Genomic DNA, 21133 nt, shown 5'->3' with positions numbered 1-21133 from the left:
CATCCATCCATCCATCCATCCATCCATCCTACTTCCTGTTGGGAGAACAACAGGACATGTGACCAAATCCACAGCAGGATGAACACCTCAGGAGATGCCACCACATTGTACCCCACCAGCTGACAGGAGAGGAACACTCCAGAGTTTCCCACCAAACTCACCTGGTTTTCCTTGCTCTCCCTTCACAGGATTTTCCCCTCTTTTTTTTTTTTTTTTTTTTTTTTTTTTTTTTTTTGTTTTGTTTTGTTTTGTTTTTTTGTTTTGGTTTGTTTTTTTTGTTTGTTTGTTTGGTTTGGTTTTGGTATTTGTTTGCTTGTTTGTTTGTTTGTGTGTTTGTTTGTGACATCATCTTCTCTGGGTCTCTTCTCAGCATCCAGGAAGGCACAAAGCTGGAGTGCTGGGATATAGACCTGGGAGGCTGCATGGGCAGAAAGCAGTGATATCAAATCACAGTGATATCAAATCCTTCCTTCCATCTTCCAATCCCACCAATACTTTTTGGCCCACCTGATTCCTCACTGAATTCTTCTATTTCTTTCAAGCCCCAATTTCCCCCTGCCCCTTCCTGCCTCATCCCTCAGCATCCCTTTCCAAGGGATTTTCTTGTTGGTCCAGCTCACCTGAATTTTGCCTGGGTGCTGAGTGCTCCTAGCCAAGGTGTCTCAGAACTACTTGACCCACAAAAAGCAAGTTAAATTGGAAAGCTCTTTGTGTAGCTCACTAAATGTTTGTAGAAGGCTCCTAAAGCCCGAGTCTTGCCTCCTAATCATGTCCATACAGCTTTGCAGTATTTATCTATTCACAATAGGCATATTTATCTATCCACAATGGGAAAAATGCAAAAGGAAAATGTGATTAGACCTGTCAGTAGGAAAAGGCTGTGCTGTGCTCTAAAAACTGCCAAAATAAGTGTAGTTGCCAGGATGTTCATTACCATGAATCCTTTCAATGAGCAACACCCACCTCACTGTGAGATTTTTCACTAAAACTGCGGTAAATGCACCAAGGTACAGAAAGAAGGAAAAGGGGGAACTGTGGAATTCTGAGGGCAGCACAGGAATATCCTCCAGGAGTGTCAGTGACTCGCTGCCCTCTCCCCTTTTCACAGCCTTGTCTGAGAGCATCAGTAAAGTTAAAATGCCCCAAGCACTGGATCTGTTTAACCCACGATGAGCTGAGGATGTCACATTACTGCAGGCTAACACTGGAACAAAAGCAAAATTAAGGACAGAAAAAGAGCAAAACTGGGCCATTCAAAGCCTGAATATACCACATTTTCTTTGGCCAAAGCAATGCTTAACTCCAGTTTTATGCTACTATGAGCAAAAAGAGCATAAAGTGGTACCTTGTTAACAAATGAAAATAACAACCAATATTAAGTTCTCAATTTGTAGTTACTTGTGCTGTATGGCGGACACCGAAGCCAGGAAACAAGATGAATGTTCAATCATATTTCAGCACAACTGGAGACAGCTGATGGAAATTGAGGATCTGATCCAACAGACAAAAGAGAAAGTGGCAGATTCTGATTTTCTTTGTTGAAGTTAACATCTCACTTTGGCTTCTGCATCACTCTTAAACAAGGGGAGATGGAAAAGACATCAAGTCTATTAAGCTTTTGTGCAGAGAAACATTGCAATCCGAAATGTCTGTGCCCTCAATTGCTGAAAATGTCAGAGAACTGTCAGGTTTTATGGCTGCTGAAAAACAAAACAATAATAATAGGGCTCCTGCAAGATCTGAGTTCCATCTGACGTGCTGATAAGGCAGGCTGAACAGAAATGAGACCAGCCTAGAAATGACAAATGACACGTTCTGTCACTCGCTGAGTTTTGCAACAACCCACAGCCCTCCTCAGAGTTATTAAGCTGATAATTTCATTAATAGAACCAAAATACATTGCAAACTATCTTTTGAAACAAAAGTCCTGTCCAGCTTGTTTCACTGATGCAGGTGCTCTTCAGAGGCCTAAAATGACGCAGCTGTGATTATTTTTTTTTTTAAATGTCATGTGTTCTATTATTGCTGCTCTAATGTTTTTCATGTTAATGTTTTAATTTTTATTTCAGATACCTTAGAAATATCTCAAATTTTAAATTTGAGATACAATGCCCATGGGACAAGCTTCTGCTTGAAGTTTATTTTTGGCAGAAAAACATACAACCATAAAAATAAATAAAAATAAATCATATGGATTGAGCCCTGAGCTTAATACATCTGAGGGATGTGTGATGTAGGGTTTTCCACACCTTGCCAGAGTTCCAGGGACATTTGGACAATGCTCCCAGGCACAGGGTGGGCTTGTTGGGGTATCTGTGCAGGGCCAGGAGTTGGACTGGATGATCCTGGTGAGTCTATTCCAGCTCAGGATATTCCATGAAAACATAAAAGGAAGGTAGATGGGGCTTTTTCAAAAGTGCTCTACAAAAAGAGAGAAAAACAAAAGCAATTTAGTAGATTGCAAATGGTTTTGAAGTCTATACTTTGAGAACAGCATAAGAAAATATTTTCCTCAATAGGAAATCCTTGTCTGGCAGATCCAAGATGCTTCGCAGGATGCTTTACAGCACCCTGAGCAGTGCTGGGGAGCAGGACAGCCTCAGGCTGCAGATGGAGCAGCAGGGGCAGAAGGGTCAGAGGTGCCTGAACTACAAGTATGGGATCCAGATCTGTGCTCTGGCTGTCCCCAAGGGAATATCCTGGAACAATGCTGTCCCTGAACAGATCCTTAACAGCAGAAATGTCGCCCTGAGAATCAAAGCTTTCGATATTGTTTTCATAATTTCTAGCCACTTTCCCAGGAAAGTAACTATAAACATAGGTGTTTATACCTTCCATTGAAGATATGCCTTTTGATGGATGTCTCTCATGGCCAGTGTGGTTGGGAAGGTGGTAACCTGACAATCCAATCCCTGGTCATTGTTGAAAACCTAAAAATACTGAAAGAACAAATAAACTTCCTTCTTCTTTCATCACACTTCGAGCTGCGTCTGTGTGAATCATTTTGTGTCCAACAGTGACATAGAAATGTGCCTCAGACACCTGCAGTTACACCTCCATACCCAGCCCAAAATCTGGATGGCAAGGAGATAAGCACTGCAGGCCAGGTAACACCAACCTCTTCTGACCAGAGGGGTCTGGAGCAGACCCAGATCTCAGACAGGACTGAGTGGCTTTAAACTGACAGAGTGGTTTAAATGGGATAGGATGAAGAATTTCTTCCCTGTGAGGGTGGACAGGCCCTGGCACAGGGTGCCCAGAGAAGCTGTGGCTGCCCTTGAATCCATGGAAGTGTCCAAGGCCAGGGCTTGGAGAAACATGGGCTAATGGAAGGTGTCCCTGCAGGCATTTACTTGGAAGGAGTAGAAATAGGCAGTGGTTTCATTCTCTGCCCTCACAACAGAAGAGATTATATAAAATTATAATTTCATTTAAAAGCCAAACTAAACCAGCCACCAAAACCTTCCTTTCCCAACAGGGTAAATTGTAAGTCACGGAAGAGGGATCTTGCATCATGTTTCCTTAAGCATATTCTGCTAATTGCTTAAATAAGAAGGACTAAAACCCTTTCAAAGAGGTTTTCTCCCCTCCTGATTTTCATTTTATAGGGTAAATTAAAAGTCAATATTCACATCTAGCAGCACAACAAACATTTTACCCTGTGCACAGTTTGGAAATGTTCTCAGTGGGCTGCAGCACACAGGATTTGCCTTTCAGATGAGGATTTTGTGGTTGTTGGAATGTATCCTTTAATAGAGTTAGAAAGACTGCTTCAATTATTTGTCAGTCATGATTAGCCCTGACACAACCATGCAATCAACAAGCTAACAAGTTCAGCATCTTCAGTGCTGCATTATAACCAGAACTACTTAAGCAATTTAAGTAATACCTTGCCTGAATACCTTCATTAAAGGTGAAACAGTCAAATTTTCATTTTTGTCTATTATAGACTCCGTTTAACCATGTTCATTTACAAACCCAGCCGTGTTACTTCTAATATCAGCAGAAATAAGTTCATGTTCAGTAAAAGCCACTAGCCTCCACAGGGAAGTAACTGAGTGTGAAAAAAGTGGTTTTATACTAATCTGAAGCCTTGGCTGAGGTTATAACAGTCCATTAAATCAGTTTGGTGCCTCTTTGTCAAGAAATATCTGAACCCAGAAGCCTCCTCTGAGGGGCAGCCAGAGCATCAAGCTTTGTGTGAATTCTGTCACTTGAGCTGAGTGCTTTGGTCACTGTACAATGACAGAAAATTAATTACTGAAGGGACCCAACCTCTTAGCTTTAGCTACATAACACTTTCAGCTAGAAATTAAATGAGAAAATAATAAGATAGCATTGAGAGCACAGAGAAATCAGACTAAATTAGTCTTCCCAAGATGTTATTAAGCAAATAGGTAAGGTCAGGTAAGCTTTTGCTGACCAGAACAATAGCAGGGAGCTCTAAAAACCACACAACAGCAGAGCTCAAGGCTGGTGGCAACACAAAGGAGCAATATGTGATAATAAATTGTCAGGGCAAGCAATTATATTGTGTCACAGAAAGAAGTGATTAAAACAAGCGCTGAGATTTCAGACCTCTTGAATTCTGTGATAAGAGCTAAGCAAAGTTCCACAAGCAGTGAGTGGGTGTCATGTACCACCAATGATCCAGCAAAATCACCCACACTGGGCTGCCTTGGACTCCAGAAACTGCAAATGCAGATCCTGATGTGCTGTGCCGAGACCATCAGGCTGGATTTGGAGCCTGTGTGCCCAAGAGCAGATTGGGGGTTTCTGGAAAACAAAATCTCAGTCATTATAAAGTCATAAAAGCTCAGAATGGTTTGGTTGGAAGGGACCTTAAAGCCCATCCAGTTCCAGTCCCTGTGATACACAGAAGCTGGTCACATCCAAGTTAAAGGGAGGTGATTTCCCTTGTTAAATTATTGTCCTGATCAGCCTAAGCACAGCTCTAAGTCATGTGAATCCCCACCTCACAATGGTGCTCCCTCTCTCAAGGCATCTGTCACAACCAGGAACAACTGAGTGCTGCAAAAGTTACAACTTGAGAGTCCTTGGGGTCATCTCAGTCACAGCTTTCACAAGCATTGCTAAGGAGGTTTATATACCTGCTATTAAAATGCTCTTTTAGTCTGCAAAGCAAATCTCAAAACGACACCCAGGGGTTCCACATTTAATGTTTCACAGAATGAGTTTGCTCAGTCTATGGGTAAAACGATATTTTCATACTGCTGGACACAGAGACCAGCAAAAAGTGATGAGCACTGCAGTGCTCTGGCTGCTGGCACTGTCAGTAACAGCCTGATGCAGTCCCCAAACTCTGTCTTTCTGCAAATTGTTCTATCTTTTTGTCCCTATCACCTTTCCTCTGCCCCGAGATGTACAGACACAAATACAATATTTCCAAATACTTTTATGACAGTGCATTGCTACAAAAATAGAATAAAGCTCCCCTACCCACTAAAACAGAAAGCCTTAAAAATAATAATTAAAAAAAAAGTACTCCTCAGGTAGTTTTGATGTGTTTGATGTGGTCTCTCTTGTTGGGAGGAAAGCATATCCAGCTGGAAAGCTCTGCCCCTGCTCCCTTCACAAGGCCAGCAGCCCTAAGGAAGCAAAGTGCACCTAGTTCTGGCACAATTACCCCACACATCCTTGGCTAGTCCCTGTTCCTCCTCATTCTCTTCCAGACCCCCCAAATAGATATGACACATGGCTGGAGCCTTGGGGCTCCAGTTGCATTTCAGAGGGTCTGTGCAGCTCACAACAGCCACCAGCCTCTTCCAGAGTGTGTGCAAAGCTGCTGCCCCTTGAAAGCCACGGCTGAACACAGCCCTGAGTGTGATGGGACACAGGAAAACACTCAGCTCCTTCCTCCTCCACTCCTGGATCCTCCTGGAGTTTTAATAGAGCAAAAGCAAGATGCCAGAATACCTTCTTTAATTCCCAAAGGGGTCCTGAGTGCAACTGGAAGCAAAAGAAGAAATCACTGTTTCAGGCTGGAACTGAATTGCCTCCGAGACTTTCAGTCCAAAGCTCTGTGGGACACAGAACCGAGGAGAGCCAGACCCAGGGACCTGCAGGCTCCTCTCCTGGCCATTCCCTGCATGAAGGATCCAACCCACAGCAGGCAGAGAGGAGCATCTTCCACACCAGTGTACAAGGACCACATCATCCCTGGAGCCCTTTGATCCCTTGTGTGAAAGTTCAGTGCCTCAAAGGGTAGGAAAACCCACCTTGGTTCCAAGGGCTGCCCTTGTCCAGGGGAAATCATGGACAACACAGCCCTCAACAGGTTTACCTGGCCATGGACACAGAGTGGATGACCAGAGAATTCCTCCCCATCCACACATACTGGAGCACTTTGGAAAATACATTTTTAGTGGCTGATCAGCAGGGAGAATGAAAGTTGCCAGCAGCAAGAACTTTACATGCCCTAAAACCAAGAAATGCATTAGCATCTTTATTACAAATGTAATTGGGTTTTTTTTAATTTGTGACTGGGGAAAGGGTCACCAGTTAAAATACACCACTGTAAAATTTGCAATTTAAATTTCATTTCACGCTGGAATGTAGAAACAGTTTACATAAATAGTATCCATTAATCATTAAAAAGAAAGGTTAGATGTAAATTAGGCTGCTATTATTTTTTTCCTGTGATTATTTATGGATGGGAGATGAAATTTGTTTTCATAAGGGAGAAGAATTAAAGCGTTTGTTGAAAGCAAAATCACATTCCTACAGAAAGTATAAATTTCAAGAAAGGAAAACAGAGTATTTATTGCTTTGACCCCCAAGGAAACACAGAGTTTATTCTTGTTTACCTTTGAGGCAGAAGCCTTTCCCTTCATTCAATGTAGCACCTTCTGTATTACTTCTGCCCAGATTACCAGTTTCCAGCAATCCATTTTTTATAAATCACTTTCAATTTTGGGGGAAGAAAGAAAATTACAAAAGCAAGTATCCAGAGGGTAGAGAGACTCCTTCATCAGCAGGTGTGGAGTGACTCAGTGTCTCTGTGATTAGCAGAAAGAAAAATAATCGGCATTTTACCCCAACCTTTCAGGACAGCCTTTTTTTAAGGTATCCAGCTCCAGAAATAGAGACAATCCCTATTTTTTCAATGCAAATACCTAAAAACAAATCTTAATGCTCTTTAGAAGAGTACCTTCAGTCAGTGAAGACATAGGATGTTTTGCATCCTAAGATTCTATGAAAAGATTTCAATTTTTTATTATTTCTGAAGAGAAGAACCCACTGTTACACAATTTGTTCTACTGTTTTAGGAAACCTTAGGCTGTTTAAATTATTTCAACACTCTCATTGCACAACTGATGGATCAATAAAAAGTATTTATCCCTGGCTTTTCCTGGTAGGGAAAAGATTGAGATTTTGTTACGATTACGGTTATATTCATATTCTAATATAGTAACGGAACTTCCTTTTTTACAAACCATGGAGATCTCCAACAGATGTTGTCAGCTGCATTACCAAGCTTTGGGGGAAAATCTCTCTTCAAGTTTGTGCTACATATTTCTGCTTTGGCTTAACAATAAAATTAAAACATATAAACCTATATATAAAGACACAATAAAAATCATGATCTGTCATTGAGTCATGGTCCCATCCCAGTTCCTCGCAGATGAACTTGACATTTCCCTGAATTAATCCCCACCAAAGAAAGAATTTTTCCAAACTCTCCAAAGAATTTTAAAAAAGAACTATAAGAAAGAAAAACTGTCTGTGGAAGTGACTCAAAAACTCCTTTACTCACCCATTAATACCCACTCTGTGCTTTCAAGTCAAGTCCTTACTGGCACTTTTCTTTAGGTACTATTTGATTTCTTGTGGGACCTTGGCCTGCAGCTGCAGCATCATTTTATTCATGATGTACTGAAGAGAGCCTGCTAACACTTGAAAAACAAACAGAAAAATAACACTTGCTGAAATTAAATAATTCAGTGTTCAAAAAACAGAAAGGGGCTTTTTTTTCTTTGCAATCTGATATCTTCAAGGTTGATATTTTATCAGTTCATGGGTGCTCATGGTAATGTTCTCAAGATGCACTTCTGTCTCCTATTTGTAAAACGTTACAGTAGCACTTTTTTCCAAGCCTGGTGCACCAAACTATTCCCATCTCTGTTATTACATTAATTGTCCCTGCTCTAATATGTGCTACTGTATAAATGGTTCCAACCACAGAGCTTTATGAAAACACTTGCTGAGGTCCCTACAGACACTCAGAGCACCCAGGGCTCTATAGAGTGAAGCAATTCAAACACTGCATTCAAAACCCTCAGTCAAGGCCTCGCCAGAGGAATTTTTGTTTTCTTTTTGTTATTTCACCTGAGGATGAAAACCAGCAAGAAGAAAGAGAGGCTTGGCAGCTTCTGTAATCTTATTGCAAATGCAGGCAGAAGGAGTGCTTCAGTTTTAATGTATGATCAACTACACCACTGGGCTGAACTTCTTTCCACTTGTTTTTCTCCCCTTCTCCCTTCATTTGAAGTGGAAAATGAGATCACACCTTATTCCCCACCGAATGAAAAAGCACTAACAACTTCCCCCATTTACACTGGGAAAGAGTGAAAGATCTAATTCCAAATCTCAAGAACAACTGTCAGACTGAACAAGTTTCTGCTGCTCTCCCTGAAGGACAAGCACCAGCCCTTGAACTCTGTGTGTGGCCTTCATGACGGGGCCTTGGCATAGGCCTAGATGCTGTCTCCTCCTGACACCTCTTAAAAAATGGATGAGGCCTGGATCAGGAGCTCTGGAATCTTGCCCATTAGCATATTCATTAGGCATAATCAATAATTAATACGTCACTTGTAGGAAACATAGGGATTAAGTTATGCCTGTGTTAGGACAGACCCGAGAAGATTCATGAGCATGGGGCCCATTGTTCGTGGTGCAGGGTGGAGCATGAGCAGGGCCAGGCTCCCCTTCCTTTATGGGGTGTGTGGCCCACGGGGTGACATGGGGACACAGACCCCCCAAAGGGGGAGTCCTGCTCATGCTCACACCTCTTGCACCTCTAGGTATCTAAAAAAAGAGAATCCAAATAAAGGAAAAAAAAAATTATTCTGAAAACTTACAAAACAGCCCCTCTTCTGGCTGTTGGAGCACATTCCAATCATCCCAGCATTTGGAAGACTTCATTGGTAACTTCTTTAACAGCAGAGCCTGAAAGTACCATCAGTCAACATCCAACACAGGGAGGTGGAACTGCTGCTTTCAGAGTGAAAACCTGAATCTGTTTTATAATTAAATAATATTAATACAGATCCATGATAGATATATTTTTTAATTACTAAATAAAATAAAGTACTTATTATTTATTATTAATTATTATTAATATAAAAAAATAAAATAAATTCCTTTTTAAATGGCTAATATAACTGCCAAGTGGCAAGAGTTATAAACACTTTTTTTAACAAAATAATTAAACCAGCCTTCCCCCTTCCAAGGACATCATCTTCCCTATTCCCATTAGGACCAGGTGCAGGTCCTTTCTTTCCTCCCTCCCTGCATAGCCACCAGCTGCATACTACCTAGAGAAGAGAAGTTAAAAATAAACACGCTTTTAATGCCTTTTCCATTCTCCATTAAGTTGTCACACCAGAAGGGGAAGGGTAGGGAACAGCAGATGGCACAATATTTTGTAGAAGTGGTTGGACACCCTATTCTCCAGTAGAACAGGGAGGGAAGAGATGAGATAAAAATGTCATTGCAAAAATGAGAATTTCCTGCCCTGTATCTGTTGCTTCTTTTGTGTTTGTCTCCGTTTCAATCAGATTTAAGTGATGTTCCCTTGAATTCCCTACCAATGTTATATCACTTCAGACATATTAAAGGACTGTGACACTCACCACAACAGTGTAAACTATTTTTCAACAAATTCTGCTTTAAAATGTGACATGTAATGTTAATGTATGAGATGGAGAACCCTACAGAAAGATTATGTAACACACTCAGGTTTTTCTTCTAAAAATCCATTTCCATTGAATTATTAGCTTTTCAAAATGAAATATTTCTGAAAGATGATTTAATTTCCCCAAGAGCTATTGGCCTTTGCTTGAAATGAGCTATTGGGTTCTGTCCCTGATGATTAATTTGGGATGTGATGAATAGCGTCAGATGCAGAAGTTGTGCTTTACATATATTAATGACATTCAAATTTAAGCATTTTTACCCATTTCACAAAAATGTTATTACATCTAGAAACTAAGAAGAACACAAGTGCTTTATTTAACAACATGATTTATGACAAAAATAAACAAATTAGGAGTGCAGTCCTGAAACTGCTAAACAAGGCTGGGCCATACAATTTCTCTACACTAAAACCTTCACACAGATAAACATTTTAGGCTTGACTGTTATTTGTCTTTTGCTTTTAGATTTTCATACTCTTCATTTCTTATTAGCAAAATACTTTTAAAAGGCTAGACCATAACTCCAGTTATGACTCCAACCCAAATTGTCTGCAGCAATGCATCACAAATGGCCAGAACCCCAGGCTGCAACCCAAATTGCTACCTCAACAAATATCTTCAAATGAGGAAAATTATCATTAAGCCCAAATTTCTTTCATTTTCATTTAGCTGTAACTGACATGTTGAACACAGATTTTTTTTACCACAACACATTCACTGACAGGCCACAAACAATTTTCTAGTTAGATATGAAACACAAGAAAATTTCTTAAGAAAATTCAGACAAAAAGTAAGAATAATTCACAGACACAGTTCTCCTCTCCATGGCTTCTCCAGCACAAATTCCCCCACATCACTCCATTGTTCTACCTAATGCACAGGAATTAAAGAAAGAATTCATCATGAAATCACAGAATCAATAGGGTTGGAGAAGATCTTTAAGATTATCATGTCAAATCATCAAGCCAGCAGCATCACTAGACCATGTTCTTGAGTTCATGTCTCTGTTGGTGGTGGAATTGTGGCTTTAAGGTCTGAGTGGACTCATTTTTATAACCCAAATATGGCTTCACATGCGCTGGAGACCACAGAATTCCATTCAGCAATTTCCTCCGTGTAACCACAACTCCTTCTACTAACAGAAGTGTTTATAGACTAGTCACACATTCAGTTCTGATCTAAAGATGTGGCATAAGCTTCACCACATCCAAGAACAAGTTGCTTCCAAGGTAAACTGCCCTCATAGGTAAAACCTTAGAACTTACTTTTAGCCTGAAACCACCTGGCTTTATACTGGAATTAAGAAAGCAGTAGTCCAAAGACAGATAATAAACAGAACTTTTGGATGTACAAAAAGTTACCAGTCACTGACAGATAAAAAAGAGAGCCACAAGCATGTGGGTGAAGATCATCTCTATCTCTTTTCTGGGTCAGTGCAGGAGCCCAGGAAAAAGTTCAGGTGCAAACACAAACACCTCTGAAGGAGTAGCATATTGCAGAGCCACAGGTTTGTTGCACCAACACACTTGTAACTAGTTCAGGGATTGAGTCAGAGGAGGAGAGTCTGGAGTTACCATCTTCAGAAATATCTGCAAAGAAAAAGGTTATTACTTTTTTATAACAGAATAAACTTTATTTCCAAAAGCCATACCTGTGTATTTTTTAAGTTTTGTTTTATAGCAAAAAGCTACAGGAAGCCAAAGGAGAGCAGGGTATCAGGAAGGAATTGTTCCCTGTGAGGGTGGGGAGGCCCTGGCACAGGGTGCCCAGAGAAGCTGTGACTGCCCCTGGATCCCTGGAAATGTCCAAGGCCAGTTTGGATGGGGCTTGGAGCAACCTGGGCTAGTGGAAAGTGTCCCTGCCCATGGCAGGGGGTAGCACTGGATGGGCTTTGAGTTCCCTTCTAAAACAAACCTTTCTGGGATTCTCTTATTCCATGAAATTCACTGAATTTTTTAGCAATTTTTTATTGATGTGAATGAACACAGACACAGCTCCAAGTTTTAAACATTTTTCTAAATCTGTCAGGGGGCAAGTGTAGTGCATATCCCAGAGTGCAAGTTAAGGAAATTCGGGGCTTAATGGAGAGATCACTGGGCAGTAACACAGGGGAACTGTTACATGCAAGGAGCAGCAACATCCAGAAATATTTATGAGGCTAGTAAATGGTACAGAAGTAGCTTGGTGTGTCCTTGGGCTAACCTAGCTGGGCTCCTGGAGCCTTTTTACCAAAGACAGGAGCCCTGAAATTTCCAGACTGGACAAAGATGGCAAGGTCACTGCTTGTGACACCTGGGAGCCACTTGTTCTCTGCCTATTTGGGCTGAGGAAAGATGCAGGAAGGGATTTTACAGAGGTTTGTGGAGATAAGGAAGGCAGTTTGAGCTGAACCTGTGTAGGGAGGCTCAGAGTTTCATCCTGGCACCCGACCTTTCCTGTCTGCCCCTGGCAAAGAGCCCTTCCCTGCAGAGCCCTAACTGGCCGTGCTGCCCAAAGCCCTTCCAGCACACAAGGGAAGAACACAGAGTAAAATGATTTATCAAGCTTGGTAGAAATTTTCACCCTGGGACACTGATATATTGAAGCATCGGAAAGGGTAAAAAAAAATTGTTCAGGCTTTCAGTAAGCTAAGGGGAGAAAAAATAAAAGGAGAACAAACAGGAACCCTTCCCCTCTGCCCATAAAATGGCCTTGTTTCCTGCTCCCAGGAGAACTGGGAAAACATGAAAATGATGATTAATAATTGATGAACCTGCTGTCTCTTCAATAGGTTGTGGGTTTATGCAGAGATGCCGGATTTTATAATGGCTTTAACCCCAAATTAATTTGCAGACCTCTGACAGTGGAATATGGTAGAGGGGAAGAGAAATTCAGGGCAGATTATGACCAAAAGTGAACAGAAATCCTGTGTGCACCTACATCTGCAGGGATACAGGGAGGAAAAAATAAGTATACCAGAGATAAAATTTACACCAGGGTACTGGAGCTAATACCATGAAATCTCATCAGGGGTTTGAAATCCAGATTGTATTCCAGAGGCTTAAAGCTCATATCCCAACAATACAGACTTGGAAAGCATTCAGGCTTTAATGGGGGGAAATACTGAATTTGTGTGCCCTGAGGTTTCCACAGTTTCCCTACAGTGGATCTGGAGGAGATCATGTTTCCTTACAGGTTGGAACCTGGAATAGCTGGTGTCCCTGAAGTGGCCTGAGCCCCTGTCCCTGTGGATGTCTGTGGAACCCCAGGATGTGCTTAGACCTCTAGAAAAACAAAAATGCTTATTTTGATGCCAAGATCCTTAACTGAAATGAGAGCATCCCCACTTAGAAGCCTAGGGGTAATTTCTGATGATTCTTCATTTATTTTTGAGTCATGGGCCTATGCAAAGACTGAAATACAGCAGGAATTCTGGCTGCTCCAAAGCCAGAGGGAAGAGCTGGCAGGACCAGGAGAGTGAAGGCTGTGGTGCAGCACAGCTCTGAATATGCATGAGGCCTTTCCACAGGCAATGGGTCGGATCCTTTCCTTTCCTTTGAGACTATCTCTTTGATTTATCCTGATGGAAAGACAATGGCCCCTTCCAAATCCATTGACTTTTACATCAGCCATAATTTGAGATTGCCTCTCTGGGGATCACTTACCTTGGGGAGCAGGGAATTTCAGAAAGAGACAGTTTAATGTGCAGCGGGATTGCCACAGCTGCACTCTTTCTGTTGCAAGAGGGATTTTAGAGCTGATTTCCATGTAGAGTGAAGAGAAAAGACTTTTAGTGTTGGTTAACCTTTTTCAGGGAGGGGGGTAGTTCTTTTAATAAGTTGTTTCGGTTTGCATCATTTCACACTGTGATATTTTTGTTTTTCTTCCTTGTCCTCTCTGCTGTTTGTCCTTGATTTTGGTTTACGTTAATTTCAGTTATATTTAATAGATATGTTTTTTAGACACAGAAATTTGTGGAAGCTCATTTAGAAAGATGGAATTATTAATGAACCTGAGGGTAACTTTGTCTCAAGGCTCCTCTGCACTGAGCCCACTCCTGTTGATTTAAACTGCCTTTCAGGGAAATCCATGGCTAATCAGCTTAGACCCCATACATTTGGCATTTATATACCTACCCCTGGTATTAAGCTCTATTTCTAGGTACCTGTAGATTATTTCTAATTATTTTATAATTACAGTCCTGAATGATTGAGCCTCCTTACCTCTGTTAACAGTGAAAGGAGAGCTCTCCCTTGCAGTCACTTACACATGCAGAGCCATTCTGAGTCAATTGGTTTTATTATTACTGTGCTCTTCACACTCATATGCCTCAAATTGGACTGGAGCCATTAGAATTTATCTGCTGTATCAAGGCAATCAAATGACAAGGAGTGGTAGTCATTGAGGATGGATTACTTTGGATCTCAGTATCATTATTTGCTTTTAGAAATATGGGGAGACATTCAAGCCAAGGTGGGATGCTTCAGATTTTAATTAATAGCTCCAGAATGCTGTTATTAACTTTTCTTTGAACTTCTTTCATTAACTAAAGATTACATCTATAGATTGAACACATAAAGGGAAGGATGCAAACAGGGTATGATGAAGTCTGTCAAAGAAAAGGATTTTCTAACTTTCCCAGCAAAAGGAAAAATGCAGTGCTCTTGATAAGATTTCTCGATTTTAATGCTGGGACTCTGACACAACCCAAAGCAGGTAATTTCTTGCAATCAGTAAAGCATTAACACTTAGAGGGTAGAAAAGAGAGCAAAGTTGTTAAATTACAGTAAGGTAGTACACCATATCAAGTGATTTTTTTTGTTCTGAGTGTGTAATTCTCATCAAGTAATTAGTTTGGACTCTGTATTTTTGAACTTGTGAAAGTTTTCTTATGTGAATATTAGAAATGTATCCTTCAAAAAGGGAATGGATTTTAAAAGTGAATATTTGATCTTACAGGATACTTGGCCTGACTGTACAAATATGATTCAGAACCTTCTCTCCATGTAGTCATAAAGCTGGATTATGGCAGAATATGCTTTCCTGATGGACTGCTTCATGATTCAGAGGAGTGGTTCCTGAGATCCTGACAGAGGAACCAACAGGTGACAGTGCTGACAACTGATCTAACCCAGCCTGGGAACACCTGACATCAGTCACTTTGTGCCATGTAAACCCAGCTCCCCCCACCACCTCTGGGAGTGTGTGGAGATTCCTCCCTAGGGTGGGGACACCCTCAAGGTCACTCCTTGAGCATGAGAAAAGACATTTGATCACTGGGATGGGTGAGTGACATCAATCTCTACTTAATAACTGTTTTTCTAGCTTTGATATCATTGTCCCAATAAACAGTGCACTATATTATAGCTGCCTGTACTGTGTAAATAATTCTGATTAGATCTTTTACTCTAATCATTATCGTAATGATTTTAAATAAATCATTTATTTATTTGATATAAGTATATTTGGAGTCCCATCCTCAATACTGTAGGACAAAGGTGTATAAAGCCCTGAACCTGAAGGCTCTTTTATACAAGTGTGGGACCAGGACTGGATCCAGCTGCTCCTAAAGTGTTCTCTGAGAAGGACTTTAGGGAGATGGGAGGTTCCTTATGCACCTCATGATGGGAAGGTCTCCCTGAAAAACCTTGCCTGAAGCTCCCATCCTACTGTACCACTCAGATAGTAGCAGTAATAACACTAAGCCAACAGCATTCTGCAGATTAATTTGTGTTCTTACTACAGGATGATTCTGCAACCCAAGCTTGCAGCCTTGCTTTCAGCTGGGAAGTCTGGATATAAACGATCCTGCACTCTCCTCTTTTGGGATGGAGTTTCCAGCCCTGGGCTCAGCTCTCCAAGGAGGTACCTGAGTGGGAAGTGGGATGATGAGTTGGGAATGTTCTCAGGCTGTTGCACCGCTCTCAGTTCCCTGCACATGCAAAGTCAATGAGCTGGGTATTGCACTCTTGGCTGCATGCCTGGCTCCTGAAAAATCACTCAGGGATACACCGTGAGCCTTTGCTGCTGGAAAAAATGCCATTGCCTTCGTAGGGTTGAGCCATCATTTCAGGCCTTTACTGCCTCTGTGGCAGCTGTACCTTCTGTGCACAATTGGCTTCCTGGCCATACAGGCTCTTCCACATTGCTCTGCTCTGATTTGCTCCATTTCATTTTTATTTTATCCTGTTACTTTCTTCTGATTCAAGTTGAGAGTTCAACTGATAACCAATTTTTCTGTAGTGTTGGTTATATTATGTCAGTAAGTGAGAAAAGCACAGCCTCTCTGCTTTCACTCAATGGGAAGTGACATCCTGCTGATTAAAATTTATTGCTAATATGTTTTGATGAATGTTTCAGAGTCTGTTATTGGTTTAGTTTTTTTCATTGCTGGATGCTTTTTATTTCTGTTTTATCAATTCTATTTCCTCCAATTGTTTTAGACATAATGTATGATGCTAATAATGCGTCAACTTCAAAAATCAGAAGCATAAAATGATATTTCTACTGAAAACTGCAGTGAGAAAGAAGAGTGATTTATAATGTTCCTTAAAATTTGCAATTACATTTGTTGATTGAGATGCCAGTCACATGCATTAAAGTAGAAGATGTTTGAATTTCCTGTTTCAAATTGTTTATTATGAAGTCATAATTTATAGATGGAAAGCAGGTTTATTATGTAAGCAAGCCACCTGTGATCAGAAGGACTATTCACTTCCCAGCACCTCTTCAATCCTCCTTTAAGCTTCCAGCACTCCTTGAGAAGACTTTCATGGAAGTTTTATGGCTGTTCAGTCCATTAATCTCTGCTCATTTTTTTCTCTTTATCCAATAATGCCACGGTCCAGCTCCCCATGTGGAATCACTCATTTTCCTTGCAGAGATCCGGGTCATGTACTTCACACCATCACTTCAAGTCCATTTTTGTGATAACATTTTGTAATGAAACCCACCTTGTTTTAGAATAAGGAACTCAGGGAAGTTTGGTTGTTGGCTGAGGTAAAAAAAATATATATGTAGGGTGGTGTAAACTAATTCTCAGCTGTTTTCACCCTGGCTGCAAACATTTTGGTCCTTGATGCCCATTTTAGCAAGGCACTTTAGTATATGACTACCTTTACACACCATGTTTCATCTTATCCATCTTCCATGTGCTCCCATTTTCTCCTCATTGACTGCAATTCCTCCAAACTGTTCCTGGAAGTTGACTCCAGAAGGCTTCTCAGGGAAGAGAATTCCTGCTGGAGCAATTCCTTTGCTGAGCAGGAGAATGGTCACCCTATGGATGTGCTATTCCATACATATTTATGTTCAAGCATGGTTCTCCAACTCCACCACTGCCCACTGACTGCTTCTTTCCTATTTTCTCCTTTATTCAAAGGATAAGTGCTTTGGATCATTTGTCACCATCTCTATTCTTTAAGAATTTCCCCCAATCTCAGATGTGTCTAGGATTGTTTTTGATTCCCTCTCCCCATGTTTCTGCTTTGTTTGCCTTTCTACTGTCAACTGCCTCCCAGTACAGATTAATTTGACAGTTATTTTAATATGATTATTTCTCAGTCTTCCAGCTCCTTTAGGAAAATATTAAAGAATAGGAATGATAACCACAATTACCTTATTTCTGTGGAAGATGCCAATTTGGCATCCTCCTCCTCCTCTTTCTCTTTTGTTTACATTCAATAAGTCAGGTTTTGGATCTGTCCAATCCAATTTGAATTCACATTTAAATTTCTCTTTCATGGAAAAAGAAAGCAAATACTTCATTAAATTACGTTCTTTATTAAAATAGCCATTGACATCTGTAAAGAAACTCTCCAACATGATACTTTACAATAGAAGTGGGCTTGCACAAATTAGCACAGTCCTGAAATATCTATCTTTTTTATTAGGTTGAAATTCAAACTGTCAGATTTTTAATGTCTTCTGGATGAGGGGATGATAAATTGAGAGTTAGAAGGTCTCAGGTTGTTGGGAGAATTTCTGTGGTTTTCTAGGGAAATGGAGCATTTGGATCCCTCTGAAATCACAAAGACTCAATGAAAAGACCATACCCATGCCCCAAGATATTGGCATAGGAGGTCCCCACTGATGGAGAGGATAGGGGTTGAGGGCAGAAATCTGCCTGGAATTGTTCACAGTCACCTCTAAGGCAGCTTCTGTGGAGTGGAGGAAAGGGATGAGTATTTCTGTCAGCTACTCCCTGAGGTACCCCTTCCTTTATAACTCTGCCAGGAATATTCCAGTTCCTGCAGAATGATGGATGGTGTCACTACAGTTTTGGTGTTTTTGCTGGATCCTTTGACTTACGGATTTTTCCCTTGTGTTGTGGTTTGACACTGCTCAAGCATGAGGCAACCACGAAAGCCATTCGTTTACTCTCTCTTGCTATAGCTGGGCACAGAAGCAGAAGACAAAAAATTAATGAGGGGCCCATGAGTTGACATAAGGATTGGGAGAAAACACTTTAAGGGCAAATCAGGTTCAAATTTAAAGGTATAAGATAAATTTACTATTAACAGAATCAGAGGAGGATAATAAGTATTAAAACAATGTTGTACTATACTAGGAACAGCAAAAGTAACAACATGAACTCTCTAGCTTTAGTTGCAAAAGGACCCCATTTTATTCTTTCAGATCTTCTATTATAGACAGTTCCAAGAAGGTACAAGAAGGTAAACCTCTCATTGGTCATTAAACCAACACACCACCATCACTGGACAGTTAGGAACATCATCCCTTGACTGTTTCTTACAACTAAACAACAAGGTGACAAACGACACCTGGCAAGGTTGTTTTTCTTCTCTAAGGACTGTTTGGATTCCTCCTTATGATTTCTCAGGCCAGAGTGAGAAAGTTCTGTGACTTAGTTTCACACAGGCTCAAGCTAATACCTTAAGTCTAAAAATCTCTTATTTGACCACTGTCAGTTCCCACAAAACAATACTTTAAAACACCTTTATTCCCCCCAGCACCTTCCTCCTTCCCTCCAACAGTGCAGGAAAACAGAGCATTGGGGTTTTGGTCAGTTCCTCACTCAAGATCTTTTTCTGTTTGATATGGGAGGAGTCTTTCCTCTGCTATGCCGTGGGGTTCCTCCCACAGGAGACAGTTCTCCAGGAACTTCTCCAGCATGGCTCCAATGTCATGAGCAGCAGTCCTGCCAAAACTGCTGCAACGTGAGTCACTCCCACAGGCAAACAGCCTTTCCAAAACTGCTGCAACATGAGTCTCTTGTCCACGGGGTGCAGTCCTCTAAGAACAGGCTGCTCTAGTTTGGAAGCAAGGGCCCTCTCTCTCTATTTCTGGAAGGAGGGGCCGTCTCTCTCCATTAAGGTCTCCCACTGCATCACAGCTTTCTCTGGTATCCACCTGCTCCAGTGTGAGCACTTTTCCCAAGGGCTGCAAGTGGATCTCTGCATCCCCCGTGGACCTCATGGGCTGCAGGGGTGCTACCTGCTTTACTGTAGTCCTCACTGTGGCTTCCAGAGGAATCTCCGCTCCAGCACTTGAAGCACCTCCTCCCCCTCTTTCTTTTCCACTGACCTTGGCGTCACCATGTTGTTTTCCCTCACATGTCCTCATTTCCTCCCCTTCTCTGACTAGAAGAAAAACTGCTGCTTGTGGGTACCGTTGTCAACAAGTTCCACTAATTCGAAGATTCTTGCAAGATCCCACAGTGCCGCGAAGTTGATCTCGTCTAGGTTCCGTGCTGGGGAAATTGCTTGTCACGCTTCCACAGCTGGCCAAGCAGCCCTGCCGCCACCACATGGGCAGTGGCAGCTGCTACAGTGCTGGCGCTATTTAATGCCTCTCTTCATGCGGGACACCGGGAAAGGGAAGCCACCGGCCCTGCCCTTCTGCCTGCGGTGCAGCTGGCTAGGGGTGGCCAGGCAGGCAAGGCTCGCTGCGGGCCGTGCTGAGATGGCCGCGGTGCATTGCCGCGCACCGTGCCGGGGATGGGCCCCAGCAACCACACTTCACCAGCCCTGGGAAAAAAAAACCTGTGCACTTCCTGTTTTGATTTTCTTCTTAAATATGTCCTCAGAGAGGTGTTACCAACCTCTCTAATTGTGCCAGCAGCATGTCTATCTCCAGAGCTGTCAGAGATTGGCTCTCTGTTGGACCTGGTGGAAGCTTCTAGCAGCTTCTCACAGAAGCTACCCCTGTGGCACTCCTTTGCTACCAAAAACCAGGCTGTGCCAAATCAATTAACTTTCTTTGGGAAGCATCTAGTTAGTCACCTAACCATGTGAAGGATGTGCTTAACTCATGTCCATAATCAAAGCTGTTCTTAAATTTCCCTTAACTTTGGGATGAGCTACCACTGCAAGAAACTGGCTCCAGGGCTACACTTCATATCTGTGCTTAAGCTTTGTGGTTCAATGTTTCTCAGCCTTCTTGGCTCTGAGTAATCACTCAGAAAACAAAACAAAAACAAAAACAAAACAACACAAACAAACAAACTCTTTTTCTTTCAATTCCCTCACCAGGTATTTTAGTGGAACTCTGTCACTAGAGGACACAAAGTAATGCAAGGGTTCCCTGAAGTCACACACACAGCAAGTGCTTTTTGTGAGACAAAGAAAGCTTTTATTGCGGGGTTTTAGAACCCCATTTATAAGCTGCTCCGGTCAGGTCATCTTGATTGGTGGAAGGAACACCTCCTTCATCTCATTGGTGGGACAAGAGAGAAAACACTCTCAGAACATCTGTGTCTTGTTTTGGGAAAGTAATTATTTATTTGCACAAGTAATTCTTGAGTGAGAAAAGGTTCCCAAGACTTTCTCTTGGGAACAGTCAGTCCCAAGTCAGAGAGTTTGAAATTCTCTCAGGTTCAGGAATCATGTCCACAGAACTCTACTTTTCCTCCTGGCCCATTTCCCAAGAAAGGACCTAGTAAAGCAATGTCACTAGCTCTGCTGGAGCAAAGCAATAGCTCTGCTCCTGCAGTTGCAGAGTAGATTCCTAATTATGGTATGAAGACATTTTATAACAAAGACATAAAAAATACCATTTTTATTAGCTGTTCACATGCCAGCTATAATTAATTCTACACAGGGAAGTTTGCTTTCAGTTCATTTGAACACATCTACTCTTAACCTGGATGACCGAGTAATTTCTTATAAACCCAGTCATGGATTAATGTTGAAAAGATGTAGGTGACCTTTTTTTTTATTTTTTTAATTATTTTTTTAAGCCCTGCAGCCACTACC

The sequence above is a fragment of the Poecile atricapillus genome, chromosome 7, assembly GCF_030490865.1.
Source record: "Poecile atricapillus isolate bPoeAtr1 chromosome 7, bPoeAtr1.hap1, whole genome shotgun sequence".
Lineage (NCBI taxonomy): Eukaryota > Metazoa > Chordata > Aves > Passeriformes > Paridae > Poecile > Poecile atricapillus.
This window is presented reverse-complemented; position numbering follows the sequence as displayed.